Source organism: Anastrepha obliqua, chromosome 5 (genome assembly GCF_027943255.1).
Source record: "Anastrepha obliqua isolate idAnaObli1 chromosome 5, idAnaObli1_1.0, whole genome shotgun sequence".
NCBI classification, from domain to species: Eukaryota; Metazoa; Arthropoda; class Insecta; order Diptera; family Tephritidae; genus Anastrepha; species Anastrepha obliqua.
Genome location: NC_072896.1, coordinates 44,864,473 through 44,880,758, shown reverse-complemented (window position 1 = coordinate 44,880,758; position 16,286 = coordinate 44,864,473). Strand labels below are relative to the sequence as shown.

Here is a 16,286-nt window from a genome sequence, read left to right as displayed (position 1 = left end):
CACTTGATAATGAATCGAATAATTCATCACGACCACACCCTATTGCGTCATTATTTGATCAAATTTTTTTATAAGCTAAAATTTCAAACTTTTATTCATCTGAAATTATTATAATTATTTTTAATTGTTTTTTAGTGAACTACAAATGTCTTTTTAATACATCAGTGGGACTCATTTCAAATAATTCATTAACAATATCTGAGTTGAACATACATACACACACATGTATGTATGTACAAAGCCACGTGCATACTTAAGTGCCCCCACTCAGACTTCCACCATAGGACCCCCTCCTAAATATGAACTATGAAATTAGACAGGCACCCCCCAACGGGGGGTGTAGCTCAGTGGTAGAGCGCTCGCTTCGCATGTGAGAAGTCCCGGGTTCAAACCCCGGCACCTCCAACTCCAATTAATGCATTAATACTGTGGCGCGTGTCATTATTTGGAAAATCAAGTGTCTATTTTTTTTTTTTGCTACTGCTATTTGATAACTTTTATATTTTGCTAGATCTCTCCTCAAAAATATGATGCGATATTTATATGTGATATGGAAATATCAACAATTTACAGTAAAACTACTATTTGTGGAAACCTCCCGCAATGGTTGCGCTTTTAGAATAAATACCACCCCGAACAGCGGGCACTGTAATAACCGGACGCTGACACTTGGTTTCCCGTGGACGCTAAAATTTTAATAGCAAAATATATTCCTGGGCAAAAATAGAAAGTAAGCAATGAAAGCCTATGATAAGCGGGCGCGAGACTCATCAATGATCGAAAAGAGCGTAGAATAACAAAGAGGAATCGCCGAAATCTACATATGTACATTAGGGTGGTCCAAAAAAATTTGTATGCTGCCGCCCCCCAAAATAGTAAAGAATGAAAAATAAAAAGACCCGTATTTTTTTTTTTTTTTTAATCAGACCATATTTAATGGTGCCGCCGGGGCTTTGAAATATCCCATGTATTTTGCATGGGAAAAAAATACTTTTTCGTAGATTTCATGTAAAAACCTGGAAAATGAATATATTTTAACCGGATAGCTCAGTTTCTCTTCATAATTGGTCAGGGAATAACAACCAATTATGAAATAATTAATTTTTTTTGTATTAACTATTTTCATAAAAGTAATATAAAATATTGTTTTTCGAGTTTTTCTTAGATTTTCGTTTTATGGGGGCTTTTTGGGGTTCTATAAAAAATAGTTAATACAAAAAAATTAATTATTTCATAATTGGTTGTTATTCCCTGACCAATTATGAAGAGAAACTGAGTTATCCGGTTAAAATATATTCATTTTCCAAGTTTTTACATGAAATCTACGAAAAAGTATTTTTTTCCCATGCAAAATACATGGGATATTTCAAAGCCCCGGCGGCACCATTAAATATGGTCTGATTAAAAAAAAAAAAATACGGGTCTTTTTATTTTTCATTCTTTACCATTATGGGGGGCGGCAGCATAAAAATTTTAATATAAATTTTTCCCCATGCATTTTTGGACCACCCTAATGTACATGCAGATACATATATTTCCATTATTAGAAATTGGTGTAAAACATGTGAGAATATGTGACGAAACCTCCAATTTAAAATTTTTTCTCGCTTTTAGTTTGAATGAACGCAGACCCAAATGTCTGACTCTGATGCGGAAGTTGATATTCCGAGTCACTCAATGTCAATGATAAAGATTTTGAACAAAAATCAGCAAGGCTCGCATTAGCGACTTTTATTAATTGATGCGGCCGTTAATACTAAAGTCGTCAATTTTGAAGTTAATATTGGCGAGACACCGAATAAGCCTCCGTCCAGGATGAATGGAAAGTTAAATTTAATTCTGGCGCCTTAAAAAAGTATTACCTGCTTGAAAACTTTTGGCAGTGACGACATTATTGCAGTCATCAGTCAGGAATGGCATCGAGAATAAGGGCTTTTTGTGATTTTTTTTTTTTTAGTAAAAACAGGGTAAAACTCGAATTTTCGAAAATGAAAACAAACACAAGTAAATACATAGAGTGACCGACAAAAGTCTACATACACCCCCCATTTCCACTGGATTGAAAGTTCAAAAATTTTACTGAAAAATGTGTTTACACAGTTTTATTTGAACGCTTTTTCTAATCATTATAAACTTAAAAAAATCCATACATTAACATAAAATAGTAGAGCTACGGCAAAACAACCTAAAACCAACGTTGACAAAAGTCTACATACAGTACACAAATATCTCACTCCAGTGTAAAAAACTTCACTTAAGTCTAAGTAATATTGCTTCTTAGTATTTAGTTGGTCCACCATTAGCATCAATTACAGCTTGAAGCCGTCGTGGCATCGAGGTGACTAAATTTGTTGACTCTGCAGAAGTTATATTGTTCCAAGCTTCTATTAGTCGTTCTTTGAGTACTGAAGCGCTTGAAATCGGATTTTTTCTAATTTTTCGTTCTAAAATTTCCCAGACATGATCATGAATGCGTATGTATTTGTATGTATATGTATGTATGCACGCATGAGCAATTATTTTCTACAATAAACATGGAAGAAATTCAATGCCCCTTAAAAAGTCAATGGAAAAAATATTTCATGTAAGAAAAAGTATATTTATAATTTCTTCTTTCAGTTTTGTTCTTCAAACTCCCAAAACCGTAAGTGTCCGTTTATGTGAGGTTTCACTGTTTCTCCATATGGTATGTAGCTGCGCAAGCAATACGTGGCTGCCTTCACTAGCTTTTTCAAATCCATTAAGCGAATTGAAAATGTGTAGTACGTATTATATGTATGTATGTATGTATGTATTCCCGTACTACGGTAGTATTTCGGTGAAAAAATTGAGTTGATAGTTGAGACTCTCTCTCTCTCAGTACTCTGTATTTTACTATTGCTATTTGACGCTAGCTATTTTGGTTTCTCACCAAAGCTATTTTTAACTTTTGTTTCTACACATGCGCTGTCTGTACACTGTGGTGAGTTGGTTATTTTTGACCACACCACTTGTTGCTTATTGGGCGAGGTGGCTAAATGACAAAACAAGCATTGGGCAGCCATTTGGTGTGTGGGGGTGTAGCTCAGTGGTAGAGCGCTCGCTTCGCATGTGAGAAGTCCCGGGTTCAAACCCCGGCACCTCCATCTATGATAAATTGTTATTTATCGCTGACATTTTTTAAATTTGCTTTGTTTAATTGTTTTGATGAAAACTCACACTAAAAGCTAGTTTCTAAAAATTCCATTTAAAAAATTCGTTGAACTTGTTGCTTTTGTGTTATGAAAAGTAGATTTCTTCCAGAGACTATTAACCGAAAAATAAATAAAAACACAAAGAAAAATTAAAAATAAATTCATTTCGGACTGAACTTTGCCCACTTGTGCAAATTTTAATTTTCTTTAATTTTATTGCATATTCTGTGCATAGCCATAACAGCTGAAACTGGATGCTATTCTCTATAAAAAAAAGAATGTAAATAAAAAGTAATCATCATTATTCGATTTAATAAAATTTAATATTAGTGCTAGCAAATAAATCAATAATGCCTTAGTTATTTCACTCGGTAAAAAATTTCTGTTCTGAAATATTACTGACTTTGTTTAGGTCACAGTCGCGTGACTACCAAATCACTGTCCCAAATAACGCGATTCCCCGAAAGTCACGAAACCGAAACTATTAATCTTGGATCCATCCTTCGATTTATACCAGTTGCTTCATTTATTCGCTACTTGCTAACGCTTGGCAAAACGAAGAGGTCTATTATGATGATTATTTTTACTGGATGACCTAGTAAAACAGTTATTTTTGCGAAAATTTATTCTTTTATTTCTGTACTATCAAAAAAAAAAAAAGCAAAATAAAAATCTAAAAATCGGAATTTATCACATTTTAAACTGGACACCGAAATAGCGCACTTTTATCAACCTGCAAGAAAAACTGAAATAAGTTATTCAAATTGGTAAAATTTGTTTAATTTATTATCTGTTTAGTATTTTGTTGAGTACTCATTGTTTTTTTAGAACTGCTTCACATCTGCAAAGTAAAAATCTATTCTATTAACTTCAAGCTTCCACGCTTCCTGTACTCCTTGCCAAAGTTCACTGACTTTTTAAATATTTTCTTTTACCTTAATATCGCTCCACAAATTTTCAATGCGGTCAAAGTAGGGGCTTTGTACTGGCTGATCCAAAACTGCAATTATTTGTATGTACAGTGGCTCAATAAACAACTCGGACATACATAGCATACAGCTTCAAATTCAAAATTTTTATAAGAAATGCAAGTTAAATATATTTATTTTTATATTTTTCTGCTGGGTATTCAAATAGGATTTTAAAAATAGTAATAATAATTTACAAATCCATTACCTCTTTGATATAAAAAATGTATCAAGCAGCATTCGCAAAATTGGTATCGAAAGAAGAAGTCGGACGTCTGGCATTACTGCAATTGTTAAAACGGCGAATCCCACAATTAATTTACTCTCAGTAGAACAGTGCAAAGAAAGAACCAAACGTAGTAAATTAAAATAAAATTTCATCCGGTTTTATTGACTAAAAGTTCAAATTATAAACATGGGTAGACAGCGGGGACAAAGCTCAATTGAAGTCAGAAATTTAATTATTTGTCATCATGAAAAGGGTAAAACCGTTGGGGAAATCGCAGAAATAGTGGACAGATTTCGTTTGACTGTGTACGACGTGATAAAACGTTGCAAAGAAACAAAATTTGTGAAAAATAAGAAGAAATCGGGACGACCAAAACCGTTTTCGGATATAAATGAACGGTGGATAGGGCAACAAATCGAGAAAAATCCAAATTTGAGCGCTCCTAAGCTCGCAACAGAAGTCGCCCAATATCTGGCCCTTGAAATTTAACCACCCTTAATATATTTGTTTGATTTAAAACCATATCACTTGAGTGGCCGAGTTCTTTATCGAGCCACTATATCTACATATAAAGCACTTTTTATCAAAAGCTTGATTTTCAACTCATCCACTTATTGCGTGTGACTACAGATTTCTGCTTTTAACGCTCTATAATCAATTAAATTTCTTTTTCATATAATTTTCAAGCATAATTCCTGCATACATACATGCATACATACATACAGATGTACATCTGCAAATGTAATCCATACAACGCGAACCCTCCCCTCGATAAATAACTCATACGCACCGTCCGGGTATAATCTGAAATTAGCTCAGCCAGTGTCATTTTGAATATGGAAAATATGTCTTCATTATTCATAACATACTTTATAGATGCCAATTTGTGAATTCAAAATTGTTGACTTTGTTTCGCTCGCATTATTTATTATTCTAGCACAGCCGAGCCCAAAAATTCAACGCATTTTTTGTGTGGTTAATGCCAGCTTTTATGAGCAAATCAACGTAGCTGTACACACATGTCCATATAAACTCATAATTGTGACAGACGGAAAAACGGAAAAATGATTATTTTCTTTTATTGCATGTGTACGTATTTTTTATTTCTTGTTCCCATATTTTGTGTGCATCATGCCACATAAAAATGTTTTCGAGCGCAATTACAATAATTCATAAATCTGCGAAATGCGTTCAAGCAAACCAAAAAAAAAAAAAAAAAAAAAGTGTACAAATAAAGAAACCAAACAACCAAACACTTTGTGAAGCTACATACGGACACATGTACTACATACTTATGTCTAGGTACATATTACAATATTTATGCAGATGAAGTGGAAAAAAATATTGCACGAAAAAAAAGAAAAATCAGGTTGGTCGCGCACCAACGCCTTCACAGACAAAATGTAATCAACATGCGAATAACAACAACAGCATCACAAGCAACCACCAACTTCATTAGCAACACTATCATTATCGTCAGCAAATAACAACAAATATTGCAAAGAGTTTTAAGGTTGGCTGGATGTTTGGTTCGGTTATTCCTAGCTTTGTTTGGCTGGTGGGTTGCACATTCATACCTATGTAGGTGCATACTCGTACATACGGGTATATGTTTGTGTGTGCTTCAGTTGAACGCTCGATTGTTATTTGTTTGTTGTGCCGTTTTTTGTGCCGTTTTTTGGTTTTGTTTTTTCTATTTTTGCTGAGCGCATGCGCGCGAGTGATTTAAATTGGCATTTGCATAAAAATCACAATTACGAGTGATTTCCTTTTTGAATGCAAGCGCGTATATTTGATTTGTTGCATTTGCACAGTACAATGTAAAAGGCACTAGAAACATAGACGTACATACACACACGAAGTGTTTATGCCAATGTATGTCTGGCTGGATGCGCGCACATCTGCGTATGTGTAAATAGGCAATGGGTGTCTGTTATAGATATACAGCGGTGAGAGAAATATAAGCAACAAGGCAAAGTGGGGTTTATTTTCAGAAATATTTACATAAATTATGCTTATGTCTATTAAAAATGGGCATAACATAAAGATAATACACATTATGTATACATATGAATAATAATGAAAAATAATATTTATAACTTAAAGGAAAATTTTTAATTTTTATGTTGGAGAAACAAGTAATATTTTATATTTTCAACAGTTTTTTGCTTGATAACAAATCTAAGGATTTAAATTATTAATATTTTGTGGTTTCACCTTCTTCTTTAAGGGGTTAGGGGTATTCAGCGGCCCGAAAAAAATGATGATTTTCAATAATTTTTGTTTGCTAGTCAGTTGCTTTATTTTACAAAAAAAATAAAAACATAGCATTAATACATCATGTTTCGACTTGACTTAAGCAAAATTTCCAAAAAAAAAAAAAATTAATGATTGTATAAGTTATCGCTGTTTGTGTGTAGCCCGTCCCTTGCGGTGATCATCACATGTCCTTGGAGATTCATCTAAAGTCAATCGGGCAAGAGAAATTAGTTTTATTAATAGATAATCTTGTGCTGATCGAAGCTTTTTTTTACAAAATTAACAATATGGTGGATTCAGGAAATATTTTGCAGATTTTCGAGAAAAAAAAACCGAGAATTAATTGTTAAAAAAAATCGAAATTTTTGAAAAAAAATCCCTCGATCAGGCACGAGTTTTTATGTTTTTCAAAATTTTTATTGAAATCTACCACGCGGTTTTTAAGTTACAGTGATCACCATTATATTTTTCAAAATATCACCAGTGATCACCAGTTCAAAAAAGTTAGTTTTGAGAAAAACGCATTTAAAGTTTTGCTCTCTAACGCTACGGAGCGCCCGAGCGCCCTTTGTTATTGTTGAATAACTCGAAAAGTATTTGTCGGATTCACTCCAAATTTTCACACAATATTTTTAAGATCTTATACTTAAAATGAAAAAAGAAATAAAAAATTTAATTTTTTAAAAATTCTGACTATCCCTTCCATTCCATGTATCCTCTGTTCCTCGTATTCACAAGTGTGGCACAAGTTTTAGCTGATATGAAATACCATTTTTGATAAATTTTATACCAAAGAACTTATTTGCTTTTAGCTTACTCTGGTACGCTCATTTTTTTCCTTTCTTCAATAATTCTTTAACTTAACTTCAACTTAACTTTAATATAACTGTAACTTAACTTTAAATTAGCCTTAACTTAACTTTACTTTGACTTTACTTTAACTTAGCTTTAAGCTAACTTTAACTTAACTTTAACTTTACTTTACTTTAACTTGAACTTAACTTGAGCATACCTGTAACTTAACTTTAAATTAGCTTTAACTTAACTTTACCTTAACTTTACTTTAACTTAACTTTAAGCTAACTTTAACTTAACTTTAACTTAAATTAAACTTAACTTTAACTTAACTTTAACATAACTTGAACTTAACTTTAAATTAGCTTTAACTGCAATTTAAAATTAACTTTAACATAACTTTAGCTTACACTTTAAATTAGCTTTAACTTAACTTCAACTTAACTTTAACATAACTGTAACTTAACTTTAAATTAGCGTTAAATTAACTTGAACTTAGCTTTAACTTAACTTTAAATTAGCCTTAACTTAACTTTACTTTAACTTAACTTTAACTTAGCTTTAACCTAACTTTAACTTAACTCTAACTTAGCTTTAATGTAACTTTAGCTTAAATTTAATTTAACTTTAACTAAACTCTAACTTAGCTTTAATTTAACTTTAACTTAACCTTAACTCAACTTTAACTTAACTCTATTCTCATGAAATCATGTCTTAACCAGAAAGCCACATGTTTGGGATCATTGCCCTTCAGACTCTTCAGAATATTTATACATAAATTTTACATCGAATCAAAGGCACTGGAGCAACTAGCATCCTTGATTGTTTTTTTAGTATACTTGGGGATACAAGCTTTATCCTCGAACGTCCCGCTCTGCATCTGAACAAACAAAGCTGGTTTGTGCGCTCTAAATATTTTGGTTCACGGAAGAAAGTCTCTATTTTAAATATTTTTATAGTAACAGTACCTTTTTTTGGGTGTTCATTGCATCCTCTTTGCGTCTATTTCTAATTTTTCGACCTGCAACTTTTTCCTGCAGGGTCCATTTCAATATGCCGGATAAGCATTTTGTACTCACTGGCAGAGATTTTACGTTTTCTGTCTTCTTAGGCTTATTTTGTTTTTGCGTCCCCTTCATTCCAAAGGTGTTTAACCTTCATCCGTATGTAATTGTTTCAATATATTTTTTCAAATTTCAAATATTATTTTTTTTTGCTTACTCGCATATTAAGCATAATACTAAGTTTTGCGTTTCACGTGAAATTGTTCTGAAAATCTATACAAATTGCATTGCCGTGAAATATGCATGAAATTTAATATGTATCTCACGGCAAAATAGTACTCAGTTCACGAAAATACTACGGAAAATGCCAGCAAATTTTTTTCACAGCTATTTAAGAGAATGGTATTAGGCTAGAACCCGCAAGGGAGCAGAGGTCGCGGTCTGCCAAAGATCATTTGGCGAAGGTCGATGTTGCGCGAACTAGCAGATGCCGACATCACAAGGCACGGCGCAAAAACAACAGCCCAGAGCCGTGTCTTGTCGAGGCCCTATGTTCCCGAGCGGAGTGAATAAGCCTATAAAAAATTTAAGATACGCTATTTCATTTAAAATTGAGGGAAAAATGACAGTTAGTTTACGAATGAAGTACCTAACTTGGAAAATATTCTTAATTTTTTTTTGTGTCAGTATATATGGATGATAACACTAGTCTACAAGGAAAAGTATCCGAAATAATTTAAACTAATATCTGCTTCTCTGTCCATGCAAAATTCGGATTGATAACTAAAATTAATTTATTAGTTTGAGTTTTTACGATAATCGTATCTTTCGTGTTTAATGGAACTAGGCCGACAAAATTTAACCAACATTCAGACCCAGAAACCAGACTATATATTTCCGAAGGTTTATGATGCGCTGAATCCAAATCTGGCCTCAGAATTGCTCTATCAGCTCTGGTTTTCGAGATATCCTAACCTAAAAGTGCAAAAAACACCATTTTTGCCCATGAAAATTTCAAAATGCGATATCTCTGCGAAAAAAAATGATATTTGAGCAAACAAAACGCCATTTGAAAAAAGAAAGATTGTATTTAAAGATGCCATCCTTTAATTTTGGTGAAAGAAAACATCTGCAAGGCTACATAACCTCAAATATGGGCAAAAATGGGGTTTTTTGCACTTTTAGGTTAGGATATCTCGAAAACCAGAGCTGATAGAGCAATTCCGAGGCCAGATTTGGATTCAGCGCATCATAAACCTTCGGAAATATATAGTCTGGTTTCTGGGTCTGAATGTTGGTTAAATTTTGTCGGCCTGTGTAATTGATTTGGAAACACTTTTCTTGCCGAAATTTGCCAATAGCTTTTGAGGCAATGGTAATACATTTGGCATTTCTTCTCATTTGTCAATCAATGTTGTTAGCAACATTTCACGGTCAGCCAAATGCATGTTGCTGTCAAAATTTCACTGCTGTGCAGTTAGTACTACACCCAAAACACTTGACTATCACAATTCAATGTTAAAAAATTAGTGGAAATATAAACAGAAAATACAACCAATTTACCATAAAAATGGAGCATTAGTGAACGAAACTTTACAGTAAACACAAAAGCAATTGGACGGTTTCTTAAAAAATAGTCAAATCTGTAGGGCATGCCTCGGTTTCGTTTCCATTATTTTTCTCACCAGTGTGTATGTACATAAGCACCTATTGCATGCATACGCTTTTGGCTGAGTGATATGAGGCGTGTTAATGCACACACACACACACTTACATATGAATGCATGTATGTGTGCATTTGCATGCTTTGATTGCCCCCGCATTTGTGGCCAAATGCACTGGAAATCCTACATGCAGATGCCCATGTTATTGCTGTTGTTGTATTGTATTGTTAGTATTATCATTCTATTGCTTGTTTTTGTTGCTGTTGTTATTTGTAATTTGCGGTTCCAGCTGAATTATTACTTTTCAGAAAATAACATTAGCGGCAACGTCACAAAAAAACAAATTTATAATAAAAAAAAGAAAAGAAAAAACAACAACCATAACTCTGAGCAACGGCAAAAAAGCGAGAAGTATTAACAAAAGCAAGAACAATTATTAACAATAAAACATGCGTTAAAAATTCACAAAACGTTGTAGCAATTACAATAATAATACCAACAATATCGTAGCGAAATAAACACAAACAATGTTGACGTTGCCACCAAATCGTGTTGACGTCGAGCGGCTCTGGTTGCATGCAACTCGTCGTACTAAAAATGTTTGTGTGTGCAGAAGAGAGCGTAGGAGGATATTTGTGTATAAACAATTGGCATTATTTAGTCATTGAAAAAAAATCGGCTGTTAATAGCACGGGGATGAATACATCAAAGGCTGAAAACGAGCGCTTAGTTACTTACAAATATATGTGAGTGTGTATGTAACTACGTACTAGCATAAGCGCTGTAAAACAATGATGAATGAACATAACAGTGCTAATGTCAACAATCAGTGCTATTGTTGTGGCTATCGAACTTTTTAAAATTGCAATTTTCTCCTATTATCCTTTTTGCATTGAAATTTTTATACCATTTTCTATTCAACGGCATTGCAAAAAGGTGGCTGTTGAACACTACTTTATACGTATTTTGTGTTATGTTGCTGCCTACGTATTTAACTCAAAAGCAGTAAACAATTTTTTCAATATTCCGACCGATTCAATTTCTAAAAACAAATTTATTGCCACCAGGAAGAGGAAATATTTTATATTTTCTTCCTCTTCTTTATTCGACAAAGAAAAAAAGCATCTTCCTGGTATTTCCGAGATATTCCATATTTTCTTTCTCTTCTTTATTGGTGCATTAACTGCGTAAACGATTTTGGCCATGTCGAACAAAACGCGGCTGTCATTACTTATGTACATCCTACTTTCATACCTCATACTTTCCGGGTTGGAACATTTGTAGCAATTCGTAAGATATGACCTAGTCAATGGACTCGCTAAAGTGAGTGACTAATGCTCATACAGTTCATCGTCCTGCCGTCTGTAACATTCGACGTGGTTAACGCGAAGGGATAAATCATTCATAGAATCCTTTTCGCTATGTCCACGAATCAGCGTCACACAGTAGAATAAGGCGATTCTTAGAATATGGTTTTTGCCAGTTGCCTAAATAGTCCTAAACATGTATCGAAAATGATCATTATTTTGAAATTTTCAATGAAATGTTTCAATATTCAAAAGCTTCCAAATATCGAGCATTCATTATATGTGACCTGGTCTACGAAAAGGTACCTTACGTGCGAAAACAAGTATTCGAGAACACAGCAGTTAAAGTTTAAACTTTTAAAAACCCTTGTAACTTTATAAAGTTATGAAAACATTTTTTGTAACAAATTTTTTGAAAACAGACTTCAGTATCGTATTCATTACACCTCAGACTGTCCAGGAATGGTTCAGTTTTTAATTTGCACAAATTATTGTCTTCGTTATTCTAATTTGTATCATGACAAAAAAATCAGTCTTTTTCGTATTTGTACTTTTCTTTATTTTACTTTTAACAAACTTTTAAACATATTATGACTTTCTGGTTTTCACCATTTTAAAGAGCCTTCCACACACTATTCGAATCAACAAAAAAGTGAAAAATGATTTTTTGTCACGTAAGGTACCTTTTCATAGACCAGGTCACATATGGAGAAAATGTAAATATGTATGTATAATATATAATATATATATATATATGTATGTATGTATGTATGACTATATCACATGTTTTTGAACTATGAAATTTTCATTTACTTATTCTTATGAATTTCTATTTTATATTTACAGAGATGGCAGCGGCGATGGTTTGTTTTATACGATGATGGCGAGCTGACATATTCGGTGGATGAGCACGTAAGTAGATTCCCATTTAAAAATACTTATCTATTTTAAAGTACAAATTAAATATTTCACAACAAAAAGAGTGAATTGCTGATGGAGCTTTTCCAACACAGAAATACACTCTGAGATTTGCTTTTGCCTGCCGAGGGGTGACCGCCACTAGAAAAAACTTTTTCTGTCAATTCGTATTTCGTGACCGAGCTTTCGTGTACTTCCGAATGGCAGTCATACACCAACTCCTTCGGGTGGTGATATCATTCGTTTACTTATATTTCACTATCAACTGATTGAATTAGAAGCAATGACTTCATTCTTTAGATGCCTATCCCTCCAATAGTCGACTCTACGTTACCGAAACTACCCGGATTTACATAGATCCGTCCGAGAGCTGCCGCTTCAGCAGCATTCTCTATTAGGTTAGGTTAGGTTAGGTTGAAGCAGTTGTCCTGTGCGACACACTCAGGCTCATAGCCCATTGTGATGCCGCGGGGGGAGCTTGTCCCTATCACTCCTAAAACTAATGTGTGCTTTTCAAAAATTTTTAAATATCTCTGATTTCTGTAGAACTGAGATCTTCCAACTCATTAAAAAATTGTCTACACAGAATAGTAAGCCTGCGTCTGGATAGAGCAGGACAGTGGTACAGTGGTGCGAGATTGTCTCTTCCTCCTCCTCATCTAAACAACTTCTACAGATGTCATGTGTTTGCACACCCATCCTTTGAGCGTGTCTATCTATTAGGCAGTGACTGTGTTTATTTTGGCTTAGCAGAGATTCTGTGCGTTTAGCATTTAGAGTCGGCCACAGTTGACGGGCGATTTTGCAGATGGCTTCATTACGCCATCTTTCGTTTGCTTTCTTTACAATTTCTTCAAGGATGAGTAGCTTACATGTTTGTAAGGGTATCCCTATGTCATTATCTATGTACTCATCAGTCAATTTAGTGCGATGGCCAGGAACCCATGTTACCTGTAGGTGAAATGACTCAGCCATCTCGTTAAGAGATGTACGGTATTTCATGGCTACCTTGGAGGTTGTCGCCTGTTTTGTAAGGGATTTTATCGCCGCTTGGCTATCAGTGAAAATGTAGATATCATTTCCGGATATCGCATCACACTGTATCAGTGTCTCGGCTTTTATTATTGCCATCAGTTCAACCTGATGTCGGGGAGCCGAAAACTGAAGGAGATCCCCAGATGTTCGGAATATATACATACGCCGACCCTGCCCTCGAGCTTTGAGCCATCTGTGTATACATGGATGGACTCGCCCTGTCTCATATCGTCCCATTCCCACACTTCCCAAAGAGCCAGCCAGGATTTTACCGTGACCATAATCCGTGTTTGACCACTTATTTAGAGTGTTCAGCCTTATTGCCGCACTGCGTGCGTAATACATACATATTTGACAGACTGTGTATACCTAGATCTCCTATTAGCGAAATTTTTCTATTTGCAGTTGCTGCAAAATCCGAGTCTCTTCGATAATTCTGTTCTGTAATGCCAGATAAACTAAATTTCATATCATAAATTTTTTTAGTTTTTAACTCTAAATAAAAACTTGAAACAAAATTCACTGCTATTCGCTCTGTTGACAGCTGTCGAATCAACCACGCCTACTTCCCATCGAAATGTGCATAAATTTCGGTTGCCATAATTGTTGCTTAATAATCACATATCAATTATAAATATACATACGCATAATCAAAATTATGCAAGCAAACAAGAATTTATGGTACCTTTACACGAGCCAGACACGTCAAATCAGTATGGCCAGACAGACAGGGCTTATACTGGTATGTATGTATTGGAGCGCGCGCTAAAACAACCGGTAATGAATGCAAATTTCGACAGATACCTGCACGCGCCTTTACTATTCGAAATATTCAGCCTAACGAGCATAAAAATCCAATTCGCAACGATTGCCAATTCACCAACATTTATGTCTTTCTGACTTTCATTTAGCTATTTATGATTTGTTATTTTTTTATAGACTATTTTTAACTTCACTCTCGCTTGTTTGTAGCAGTAATTCTCAAAAATTCAAAATTCAGTCATTTGCGCGCTACCTTTTCCCGCGTAAGGTGCATCTTCTAATCGGCCAATAATCGCAATGCGAGTCATGCGTAAACGTTCACTGGGTTGCTCGCATGCCTGAATGTTGGGATGCCAACTTATTATGTATTCTTATGTCTAGTTTTTTAATTTACGCGTCATGGATAATTTATGCATAATTTTCATCATATTTATGTAGTTTTGTTGTGATAATTGGCGACATAATTCAAAGGGTACATTTCAGATGTTCGGCAGTTGACACTATTCCATTGGTTAACTGCTTTGCACACCATATGCTTGACTACATATTTGAATGAGTGACTGTAAAATACTCGATTTCGAATAAACCAGATTTTGTATATACATATTTAAGGGTCGTTTGGTATTTTTCAAATATATTTGGATAAACGCCTTATGTGGAAAACGCACGGCGTTGCCAAAGCAAAAGCCCTAGGATTAATATTTCGAAACATGTACAGCCAGTAAACCGCAAATCCCCGTAAATATGTGCTCAAACCAGTCTGGGCTTATGAATCCAACTGTATCAAATTCAAAAATGTAAATTTTGCAACGTTTTCAGTCCACGCACCGGGACTTAAAAATTCCTTTAATAAATAAAAAAATGTAACCAGCAAATACTGAGATCGTCTTCAATCACATCCAAATAAACTGGTCTCTACACTCATGCCGCCATTGCGTGTCTTTTTAAGAGGGCAGCTCCTCCAGCACTTTCAAATTTTCCTTTTTTTTGCTTTAAACATTCATTTACAATCTAAAGAATATCAATGCTTTAAGCTTAATAGAAAGTCTAAAACGTTCTTATAAAGTAAGTGAAGTGATGAGCGTCGAACGAAAAATGAATTAGAACGAAAACTTTAATCGCGTTTTTCTCGAAATACGTTTTTTTGTTAAGTTGAAAATGAAAACACCGATCCAGCTTATCTATGGTAAGAGCTGCTCATAAAGTGTTAAGTTTGTGCATTTGTGATTTATCATTTATTTTCCCAAAGAAGCGCTTTCGAGATATTCGCAAGGAATATTTTTTCCATTTTTTTCGCAAATTTTGCCACAAAAAACTACGAAAAAACTAATAAAACTATTATTTTATAAATACCATTTGAAAAGTATATCCCGCCTCTTTGCGCTGTTATGTTTTTTTTTTTTCAAATTTTTGAGTTTTCAGAAGGCAATCTTAGCTTTGACACCTATGCGACTCTCCTAAACAGAATCCAACCGGAACCGAAATTTATTTATAAAACATCGTTGACCGATTGAGTCGTAGAGACTGAAAAAAATTGTTAATTTGCCTTAAAGACCACCCTAGTATGCATATACCAAAGGCGGCTGCTGGTGCGTGACTACCATTCGAAAGTGCAGAGATTGGAATCTCCGTTCATGAAGCACCATTCATATGAAATCACATTTTAGAGAAGGCTTTTTCTAGTAGCGGTGGCCTCTTTGCAGTTAATGGCAAACCTCCGAATTTATTTCTGAAAAAGCTCCTCACAAAAAACCATTTGTCATTCACAGTCGGCTTAAAACTGTAGGTCCCTCCATTTGTGGATGAACATCAAGACGCACATCACAGGAGGAAAAGGAGCTCGGCCAAACATCCGATAAAGGGTGGAAGCGCCAATTATACATATAGGTATACAAAATTTCTGTGGAGCATTTTAGCCATCTAACTTTATTTTGAACAATGTGGCGCAAAATCAATCACCCATACTCGTTTTTGAATAACTTTTTTATTAAATAAAGAAAAATACTTTTGAGTGATTTATAGGAAAGATTTATTTTTACCTTTACGAGCTCCATTGTTTATCTGTTTGGATACTGCAGCTTTCTAGTTCACAAAGGCCAAATATGATTTGCATAAGACGCCATTTGCAAAAAAAATAAATCTTCCGATCATCATAATATTGGCATTACAGTC

The 16,286-nt window shown here is 34.3% G+C and overlaps 1 protein-coding gene and 2 non-coding genes across 4 annotated transcripts in view; all 3 read left to right on the top strand.

Moving 5' to 3' along the window:
• Positions 1 to 333: 333 nt before the first annotated feature.
• Trnaa-cgc (transfer RNA alanine (anticodon CGC)) lies at positions 334 to 405 on the top strand. The gene has a single exon. It is a non-coding gene; the product is annotated as a tRNA-Ala (tRNA).
• A 2,648-nt stretch (positions 406 to 3,053) lies between these two features.
• On the top strand, positions 3,054 to 3,125 carry Trnaa-cgc (transfer RNA alanine (anticodon CGC)). The gene has a single exon. It is a non-coding gene; the product is annotated as a tRNA-Ala (tRNA).
• Positions 3,126 to 12,249: 9,124 nt separating this feature from the next.
• Positions 12,250 to 16,286, top strand: part of LOC129249333 (protein outspread) — a 61,083-nt gene continuing 57,046 nt past the window's right edge. For both annotated transcript variants that reach the window (XM_054889094.1, XM_054889095.1), the window contains exon 1: positions 12,250 to 12,311. The gene's annotated coding sequence lies outside the window, so the exon portion shown is untranslated. The remainder of the gene's footprint in view (positions 12,312 to 16,286) is intronic.